Below are 10115 nucleotides of genomic sequence, written 5' to 3' on the forward strand. Positions count from 1 at the left end.
CAAATTGTCACTGCGCATTAAGCAAAATTCATCTTTAGCACGTGTTAATCGAATTTTTATATCAACGCCGTTCAACATGAGTTTTTCTTGAAAAAAGATATCGCTGTGTATGGGAGATAATAATTCAACAACGCTACTAGCATTAGTGAATGCTGCCCTCTTGTTCAACCCCCGGTTTGCTCCAGCCGGATCCGCAGTATCCATATGACCCGCAGTATCCTTGTAAAATAGGCCCGCTGAGAAAAGCGTTTCTAGCGCATGACGGTCATAATTTATCAAACATTCAAGAAGACTTCTGTACGGGTAAGTATTTGAACTCTGTGAGATCAGCCGATCCCCCAGGGATACGTCGACCTGTGAAAATATTGTAGCTCCGGGGTAATTAACCAAGCCGACTGGTGCACCCTCATCTATATCGGAACCATCCGGTTTAGTGATCTTGAGTCTTGTGTATAAAAGTGTATTGTTTAAATCAATATAGTCTTCACCGTTTCCAGCTATGAAAAACTCCAGGGGTGCCGAGTCAGTCAGTGCCGAGATAGGCGGCACTTCGATGTATGTACTTTTTTCTATAGACAACTGCGTCATGGGGACTGTAAACAAATCCAACTCTGACTTTACGCATTCATCGGACATCCCGTGTATTAACGCCATGACTAAAAGATGTTTTTTAAATTTCTTTTAGTCCGATACTCATGCATGCGTTGTTTACCCCTCGAGTTTCTTTTAGACACTGAGTTTTGTTTCTTCTTTACTTTGCTTTTCTTGCCATGTGTGATTCGTTTTACACCCGGTGGTTTGTGTTCATATCGCCTGTTCATTACCATCATACCTGAACCATCTTGTCCAACATCATTTTGTCTAGGTCTCATGACATTCGTTACTACATCGGTAACAATGTTCTTTGCCGCCGATTTTAGATGGGGTTTTGCTATAGCGAAACCTTTTTTCAATAGCGGTAGTGCCATTCGGAAAAGACCTCGGAAAATACCGCCAAGCCCTGCGCCGTACATGGAAGGGGCGCCATAAAAACCTGGAATCCCGCCCCCAGCTTGGTTTTGATAATACGTCACATAACGATGAGGGTCTATCGTGTACGGATTAAAAGCCTTCATAGTTTCTCAAATTCTTTGAGATTGCTTCGTGGGTCTGAAGTGTAGTTTTGTAACCACCTTGCCGTACTTAAATGGTATGACACAATTCTGATCTGATTTCACTTCTACAGCTATATCGCTGATGTGTGATTTCGAAACACGTACGTAGTGCGCTCTGTCATACTTGACTGTGACAAACTCTTTGTTTTTCCCGGTTATATGTACACATCGTAGAAGGGGTACAAAATAGTCACCCACCGCCTGATATTCTATAAAGTCTGTATAGACAAAAAGGCTATATTCGCCACCATACAGGTCGGCCGGATATGATGCATATGCTCGACTCAACGGATCCACAGTAATGCTTGCGTCAAAAAATTCGTTATTCTTAAATCCTAAAATAATCCTAAGATTGCCTGATATCGCTATGGTGACAGGTTTGTTCGAATAGACATAAACCTTATTAATAAGGTCATCATAACCAAATGTAACGCCGTGTACCCTGGTATAGCCGCTTATCTCTTTGACTATGTCTGTAATGCTTGTGTAATAACCTACGCGTATTGTAACATCCAATCTCTCCCCTGTTATATTATTAGTCAAAAAGATGATTTTGTCATCCTCTCCAAAAGTCGGCCATGATCGCGGGTACTGGAATTCAATCAGCGCTACTTCCCAATCGCCCTTTAAAATAATAGGTTTCGCGAGTTTGGTCCTATACTTTGATATGGTATTATCAGGATATACGCTCTGTGAGGCATTACACGGCAGGGTTACATAAAAGCCTTCGTCCCCCATGGCGTTGTTTTATCGTGAATGAAAGACTGATTCTGGAACAAACTATTTAAACATCTACTACGTCTTTTTTATCAACCCAAGAGTTAAATTTTTCAGGCCACCCCAACCACTTCACAAAGACCATGCGTCTTTTCCCCATGTTCTTCCTTTCCAAAATTTTCTCAACTTTAAACGGTTTATTACTGATTAGTTTGATCTTTTGCAATTCTTCTTCATAAAAGGTGCCGTCTATTATATCGCCGTCATAATCTACCAATTTGTAGACCGGTGGATTACGCGGGATACATGCTGATATAGTAAAGAATTCATCTGTGAAGTTTTGTTCATATCCTTTTGTGAATGCACCTCTTGCTTTAGAAATTCTTACAACGTCGCCTGTTTTGTAATTGAACGTAACATTTTTCTGCTTCGCATCGTTCACACCGTACAATGACTGAAACACTCGTGCTTCATTTGTAGAGCAGACCTGTGCAGGTTTCATTTTAATGCTACGATGGTAGCTTGCATTGTATGATTTTATTAAATCAGGAAGTACGTCTATATACCTTTTAGAATTGACCGATGTCAGATATCGCCACATTCTACCCTTAATAGTCCTGTTAAAACGTTCGATAACGCTTGCCTTTAATTCGCTACCTGTGGCAAAATGGGTGATGCTGTGTTTTCTCATTAGATTTTGAAATCCTTTGTTGAAAAACTCCTTTCCTCGATCGGTCTGTAATTTTTGAGGTACTCGTCCTTCCTTTAGAATAGTTTCAAATGCTCTAGTCACCTCAGCTCCGGTCTTGTTTTTTAAAATACGAGCCCACGCATGTTTACTAAAAACATCTATACACGTTAACATGAATTTATAACCATCGTTTTCCTTTGAATACATAGACATGTCAACAAGATCTGCTTGGAATTGTTTGTCTATACCATACACCACGACTCTATTCCGCTTGTATTTTAAACGCGCTGGTTTGTGTAACGTGTATGCATCCTCCCCTGATAACCAGTCAGAAACCGTCTTATTAGACAACCTGACCCCTGTATTTTTAAACACGGCATCTTTTAACCTTGTTTTACCACCGAAGGAGCCCTCGCTGTCTGGCGTATAGTAGTATGTTTTTAAAAGGTCAGTCATGATGGGTTGCTTCGTGAAATAATGACACATTCTATTTTGGTTACACATTATTTATTTTCAAATTATGCGTTGTCGAGGTATTGTAAAAATTTCACACATATATCTAAATCTCTCTCAATAAGGTATGAAACCAACGTCTCGACGATGGTATAAACATTCATCATGACATTTTCACGAAGTTTAACAATACAAACATCGGTTACGTAAGCACACAACGTTATGATGTGGCCTATTTTAAAACTATGATTACACAACATGCTTTCTATGATCCTACATATAGACGCATGACAACATCCGTCACCATTTACACACATGTGTACAAGATTACACCATACTATAGAATTTCTTCTGGCTAACGTCATGTGTTTTTTGAGATTGTCCAAACGTATGCTAGATGTCACATAAACACTGTTAAAATCAAACACTTCATCCGCAATAACATTACACAACAACGATGTTAGTTCAGATTTAACAAAATCTTTTGACAGACTGAAACCCATGTTTACAGAACAGTCTTCTCACCCCAGCTCTTTAGCGCTTCATAAATTACATCAGCACTTTGTGAGTCAGCAAGCCTCTCAGTCATCTGATCCAGCCTCTGGAAAAAGAAAGGTTCATCTTCTAATTCGTAGGCCAACGCCCCCACAGCACCGTTGATTTTCTGAGGATGTACATAGAGGCCGCACACTGTTAGAACGTTTGTGATGAGGTGGTGCGTCTCAGGCTGGAAAAGTCTCTGCTTTATCTTGTCCATGTTGGTAATGTAGAAATATCCCTCCGGCTCATAGAGACACGGGTGTTGGGTCTGACTCGGATGGTCCACCATGCATCCATAACAGGTTTCCCGCAGCAGTCGTCCGATAATGTTTTGAAGGATTCTGCACACGCAAAACTTTATGGTTTTAAAAGCTTTTAGTGTGGAACAAGTCAATTCGTCGCCATCCCACGGGTTTGAGACATCGCCCACATGTGTCGCAGCCGGTGGTGGCTTCTCATCAGAGGTTTGCGACGACGGGATGTCTACCAATGGTCCAGGCATGTATGTCAAATTCTGCAACCCCAGACTGTCACCCAGTTTGTCGATCCAACAACAGTCTTCAACAGCATCAGCAGCACCATTCAGTCTAACAGCCATGACTTAACAGAACCTGTGATCACCCAGATTGTGTTAGGGGTCTGGGGTCCTGTTCTGCTTTTTAATGGCTAGCCGGTGTGGGGGATGGTTCAGGGTGTGACGTGGCATTGTCACACTCCGCCTCCCCATGAAAAAGACACACCCTGATTTCGTTGTATCCGGCCAAAATCTCGCTCCATTTAAACAATCTGTCAATCTTCTTGAAGACGTTGTGGAGTATGGCCACATCACACCACGGGTACATCACTTTCACATCCTTTGGCGATCCATACACACGGCGTTCACAGTCTGGCACCACACGACTGACATTCTTACCACTACACACGTAAATGTAAGACTCTGATTTCTGCTCTTGACATCCACCACACATGTAGTAGTGGTTTTGATCCGTAGCACCGGTCCACGATATGTAGAAAGGTCCCGTATTTACATCTTCAATCTTTTTCCACCCGTTATTCTTGAACAAACACCAGTCTTCAGCATAAAACGACACACACAATTGATCGTCCGGTGTAAACTCCTGGTCCGTGTCCACCGAGTACAGTCTCACATGACGTTCCTTCTTGTCAAAAATATAACCGCCGACACGTCCATCGGATAACATCCATTCGTATTCTTCACAGCCACCAGGGTTCTGAAGAAAACTCACCAAGGATCGTGGCCTTCTCCTTTTTGGCGCAAATGGTGTATCACAAACTATCCTGTTTGTAACAGGCGTAGGCGTAATACGTCTCTTCATAGCTGCACCAAGTGGGCTCCCCATTGTAACAGAATCTGTTGTACTCTGTTCAGAGACATCCTACGCCTCTTTTATTACCCTATGCAACCGTGGTAAACACACACACACACACAACACATTAGCCATATGTATGGGTTGGGTTAGAGAAGGGTCAGGGAGAAGGGAAGGAGGTCATAAATTACGCGCAGGGGTCCGATGGAGAAGGCAGAAGGGAAGGAGGCCATAAATTACGCGCACAGTGTCCAGTGTCCAGTGGAGAAGGGGAGAATGTAGAAGGGTAGATGGTCATAAATCACGCGCTTTTTCCTCATACAGATATGCCATCAATCATTTTTGACATAAAGTATATTATTATTACTACTACTCATGTAAATACTTTCATTTTAAAAGTTTTTCAATAGTTAAAGCTTACAGCACCTGGCATTCCCACGTAGTATCCCATCCAAGTTCTAACCAGGCCCAAGCCTTCTTAGCTTCTGAGATCAGACAAGACTGGGCATTCTTCAGCTGGTTTGTCTGTACACAAACTCTGCTTGAAAATCTTCAACTTTAAACCAAAGGGGCTTGAACACATATCAAAGAGTGAAAACTCCCGCTTTACTGTCAAATTATGATGGAGAAAAGGCAAAAAAAGCTAACAAAGCCATGTAAATACTTTCATTTTAAAAGTTTTTCAATAGTTAAAGCTTACAGCACCTGGTATTCCCAGGTAGTCTCCCATCCAAGTACTAACCAGGACCAAGCCTTCTTAGCTTCTGAGATCAGACAAGATTGGGCATTCTTCAGCTGGTTTTTCTGTACACAAACTCTGCTTGAAAATCTTGAACTTTAAACCAAAGGGGCTTGAACACATATCAAAGAGTGAAAACTCCCGCTTTACTGTCAAATTATGATGGAGAAAAGGCAAAAAAAGCTAACAAAGCCAAGTAAATACTTTCATTTTAAAAGTTTTTCAATAGTTAAAGCTTACAGCACCTGGTATTCCTAGGTAGTCTCCCATCCAAGTACTAACCAGGCCCAAGCCTTCTTAGCTTCTGAGATCAGACAAGATTGGGCATTCTTCAGCTGTTTTTTCTGTACGCAAACTCTGCTTGAAAATCTTGAACTTTAAGCCAAAGGGGCTTGAAAACATATCAAAGAGTGAAAACTCCCGCTTTACTGTCAAATTATCATGGAGAAAAGGCAAAAAGTTGGAGTGGTAAGCTTTTATTTGCAATACAACAAACAAAGTGCACACCTTCTAGAGGCAATGCAATACTGGGTCGATGAATGGAGCGGATGGAGCAGGCCCTATAGCCGACTCCCTGTTCTAAAAATCCGCTTAATATGACGTATCAGATATTAAATTGACATCAGGATGCGTAGCACCTTAAGGCCGAGGGCTAGAAAACCCCACCTAATCGATTCAGCTCCACCCCACTCCATAGCCAAGCCTGTGAATGATCGTTGTAGAGCACGCACAGACAAAGAAACCTGAAGAGAAGTTAAAAAAAAAAAAAAAAAAGAAAAAAGGCGGGAAAACATATCAAAGAAAGAAAATACCTCTTAACCTACATTAAAAAAAGTTAACAAAGTGATGTAAATACTTTCATTTTAAAAGTTTTACAATAGTTAAAGCTTACAGCACCTGGCATTCCCACGTAGTCTCCCATCCAAGTTCTAACCAGGCCCAAGCCTTCTTAGCTTCTGAGATCAGACAAGACTGGGCATTCTTCAGCTGGTTTATCCGTACACAAACTCTGCTTGAAAATCTTCAACTTTAAACCAAAGGGGTTTGAACACATATCAAAGAGTGAAAACTCCCGCTTTACTGTCAAATTATGATATAGAAAAGGCAAAAAAAGCTAACTAAGCCATGTAAATACTTTCATTTTAAAAGTTTTACAATAGTTAAAGCTTACAGCACCTGGTATTCCCAGGTAGTCTCCCATCCAAGTACTAACCAGGCCCAAGCCTTCTTAGCTTCTGAGATCAGACAAGATTGGGCATTCTTCAGCTGGTTTGTCCGTACACAAACTCTGCTTGAAAATCTTGAACTTTAAACCAAAGGGGCTTGAACACATATCAAAGAGTGAAAACTCCCGCTTTACTGTCAAATTATGATGGAGAAAAAAGCAAAAAGTTGGAGTGGTAAGCTTTTATTTGCAATACAACAAATAAAGTGCACACCTTCTAGAGGCAATGCAATACTGGGTCGATGAATGGAGCAGATGGAGCAGGCCCTATTGCCGACTCCCTGTTCTAAAAATCCGCTTAATATGACGTATCAGATATTAAATTGACATCAGGGTGCGTAGCACCTTAAGGCCGAGTGCTGGAAAACCCCACCTAATCGATTCAGCTCCACCCCACTCCATAGCCAAGCCTGTGAATGATCGTTGTAGAGCACGCACAGACAAAGAAACCTGAAGAGAAGTTAAAAAAAAAAAAAAAAGAAAAAAAAAGAAAAAAGGCGAGAAAACATATCAAAGAAAGAAAATACCTCTTAACCTACTTTAAAAAAAGTTAACAAAGTGATGTAAATACTTTCATTTTAAAAGTTTTACAATAGTTAAAGCTTACAGCACCTGGCATTCCCACGTAGTCTCCCATCCAAGTTCTAACCAGGCCCAAGCCTTTTTAGCTTCTGAGATCAGACAATACTGGGCATTCTTCAGCTGGTTTGTCCGTACACAAACTCTGCTTTAAAATCTTCAACTTTAAACCAAAGGGGTTTGAACACATATCAAAGAGTGAAAACTCCCGCTTTACTGTCAAATTATGATATAGAAAAGGCAAAAAAAGCTAAAAAAGCCATGTAAATACTTTCATTTTAAAAGTTTTTCAATAGTTAAAGCTTACAGCACCTGGCATTCCCACGTAGTCTCCCATCCAAGTTCTAACCAGGCCCAAGCCTTCTTAGCTTCTGAGATTAGACAAGATTGGGCATTCTTCAGCTGGTTTGTCTGTACACAAACTCTGCTTGAAAATCTTGAACTTTAAACCAAAGGGGCTTGAACACATATCAAAGAGTGAAAACTCCCGCTTTACTGTCAAATTATGATGGAGAAAAAGCAAAAAGTTGGAGTGGTAAGCTTTTATTTGCAATACAACAAATAAAGTGCACACCTTCTAGAGGCAATGCAATACTGGGTCGATGAATGGAGCGGATGGAGCAGGCCCTATTGCCGACTCCCTGTTCTAAAAATCCGCTTAATATGACGTATCAGATATTAAATTGACATCAGGATGCGTAGCACCTTAAGGCCGAGGGCTGGAAAACCCCACCTAATCGATTCAGCTCCACCCCACTCCATAGCCAAGCCTGTGAATGATCGTTGTAGAGCACGCACAGACAAAGAAACCTGAAGAGAAGTTAAAAAAAAAAAAAAAAGAAAAAAGGCGGGAAAACATATCAAAGAAAGAAAATACCTCTTAACCTACTTTAAAAAAAGTTAACAGAGTGATGTAAATATTTTCATTTTAAAAGTTTTACAATAGTTAAAGCTTACAGCACCTGGCATTCCCACGTAGTCTCCCATCCATGTTCTAACCAGGCCCAAGCCTTCTTTGCTTCTGAGATCAGACAAGACTGGGCATTCTTCAGCTGGTTTGTCCGTACACAAACTCTGCTTGAAAATCTTCAACTTTAAACCAAAGGGGCTTGAACACATATCAAAGAGTGAAAACTCCCGCTTTACTGTCAAATTATCATGGAGAAAAGGCAAAAAAAGCTAACAAAGCCATGTAAATACTTTCATTTTAAAAGTTTTTCAATAGTTAAAGCTTACAGCACCTGGTATTCCCAGGTAGTCTCCCATCCAAGTACTAACCAGGCCCAAGCCTTCTTAGCTTCTGAGTACAGACAAGATTGGGCATTCTTCAGCTGGTTTTTCTGTACACAAACTCTGCTTGAAAATCTTGAACTTTAAACCAAAGGGGCTTGAACACATATCAAAGAGTGAAAACTCCCGCTTTACTGTCAAATTATGATGGAGAAAAAGCAAAAAGTTGGAGTGGTAAGCTTTTATTTGCAATACAACAAACAAAGTGCACACCTTCTAGAGGCAATGCAATACTGGGTCGATGAATGGAGCGGATGGAGCAGGCCCTATTGCCGACTCCCTGTTCTAAAAATCCGCTTAATATGACGTATCAGATATTAAATTGACATCAGGGTGCGTAGCACCTTAAGGCCGAGGGCTGGAAAACCCCACCTAATCGATTCAGCTCCACCCCCACTCCATAGCCAAGCCTGTGAATGATCGTTGTAGAGCACGCACAGACAAAGAAACCTGAAGAGAAGTTAAAAAAAAAAAAAAAAAAAAAAAGGCGAGAAAACATATCAAAGAAAGAAAATACCTCTTAACCTACTTTAAAAAAAGTTAACAAAGTGATGTAAATACTTTCATTTTAAAAGTTTTACAATAGTTAAAGCTTACAGCACCTGGCATTCCCACGTAGTCTCCCATCCAAGTTCTAACCAGGCCCAAGTCTTTTTAGCTTCTGAGATCAGACAATACTGGGCATTCTTCAGCTGGTTTGTCCGTACACGAACTCTGCTTTAAAATCTTCAACTTTAAACCAAAGGGGTTTGAACACATATCAAAGAGTGAAAACTCCCGCTTTACTGTCAAATTATGATATAGAAAAGGCAAAAAAAAGCTAAAAAAGCCATGTAAATACTTTCATTTTAAAAGTTTTACAATAGTTAAAGCTTACAGCACCTGGTATTCCCAGTAGTCTCCCATCCAAGTACTAACCAGGCCCAAGCCTTCTTAGCTTCTGAGATCAGACAAGATTGGGCATTCTTCAGCTGGTTTGTCTGTACACAAACTCTGCTTGAAAATCTTGAACTTTAAACCAAAGGGGCTTGAACACATATCAAAGAGTGAAAACTCCCGCTTTACTGTCAAATTATGATGGAGAAAAAGCAAAAAGTTGGAGTGGTAAGCTTTTATTTGCAATACAAACAAATAAAGTGCACACCTTCTAGAGGCAATGCAATACTGGGTCGATGAATGGAGCGGATGGAGCAGGCCCTATTGCCGACTCCCTGTTCTAAAAAATCCGCTTAATATGACGTATCAGATATTAAATTGACATCAGGGTGCGTAGCACCTTAAGGCCGAGTGCTGGAAAACCCCACCTAATCGATTCAGCTCCACCCCACTCCACAGCCAAGCCTGTGAATGATCGTTGTAGAGCACGCACAGACAAAGAAACCTGAAGAGAAGTTAAAAA

The 10115-nt window shown here is 40.8% G+C and overlaps 1 pseudogene; it reads right to left on the reverse strand.

Moving 5' to 3' along the window:
- Positions 1 to 6786: 6786 nt before the first annotated feature.
- On the reverse strand, positions 6787 to 6905 carry LOC114778617 (uncharacterized; annotated as a pseudogene).
- Positions 6906 to 10115: the final 3210 nt, after the last annotated feature.

Source organism: Denticeps clupeoides, unplaced genomic scaffold (assembly GCF_900700375.1).
Source record: "Denticeps clupeoides unplaced genomic scaffold, fDenClu1.1, whole genome shotgun sequence".
Classification (NCBI taxonomy): domain Eukaryota; kingdom Metazoa; phylum Chordata; class Actinopteri; order Clupeiformes; family Denticipitidae; genus Denticeps; species Denticeps clupeoides.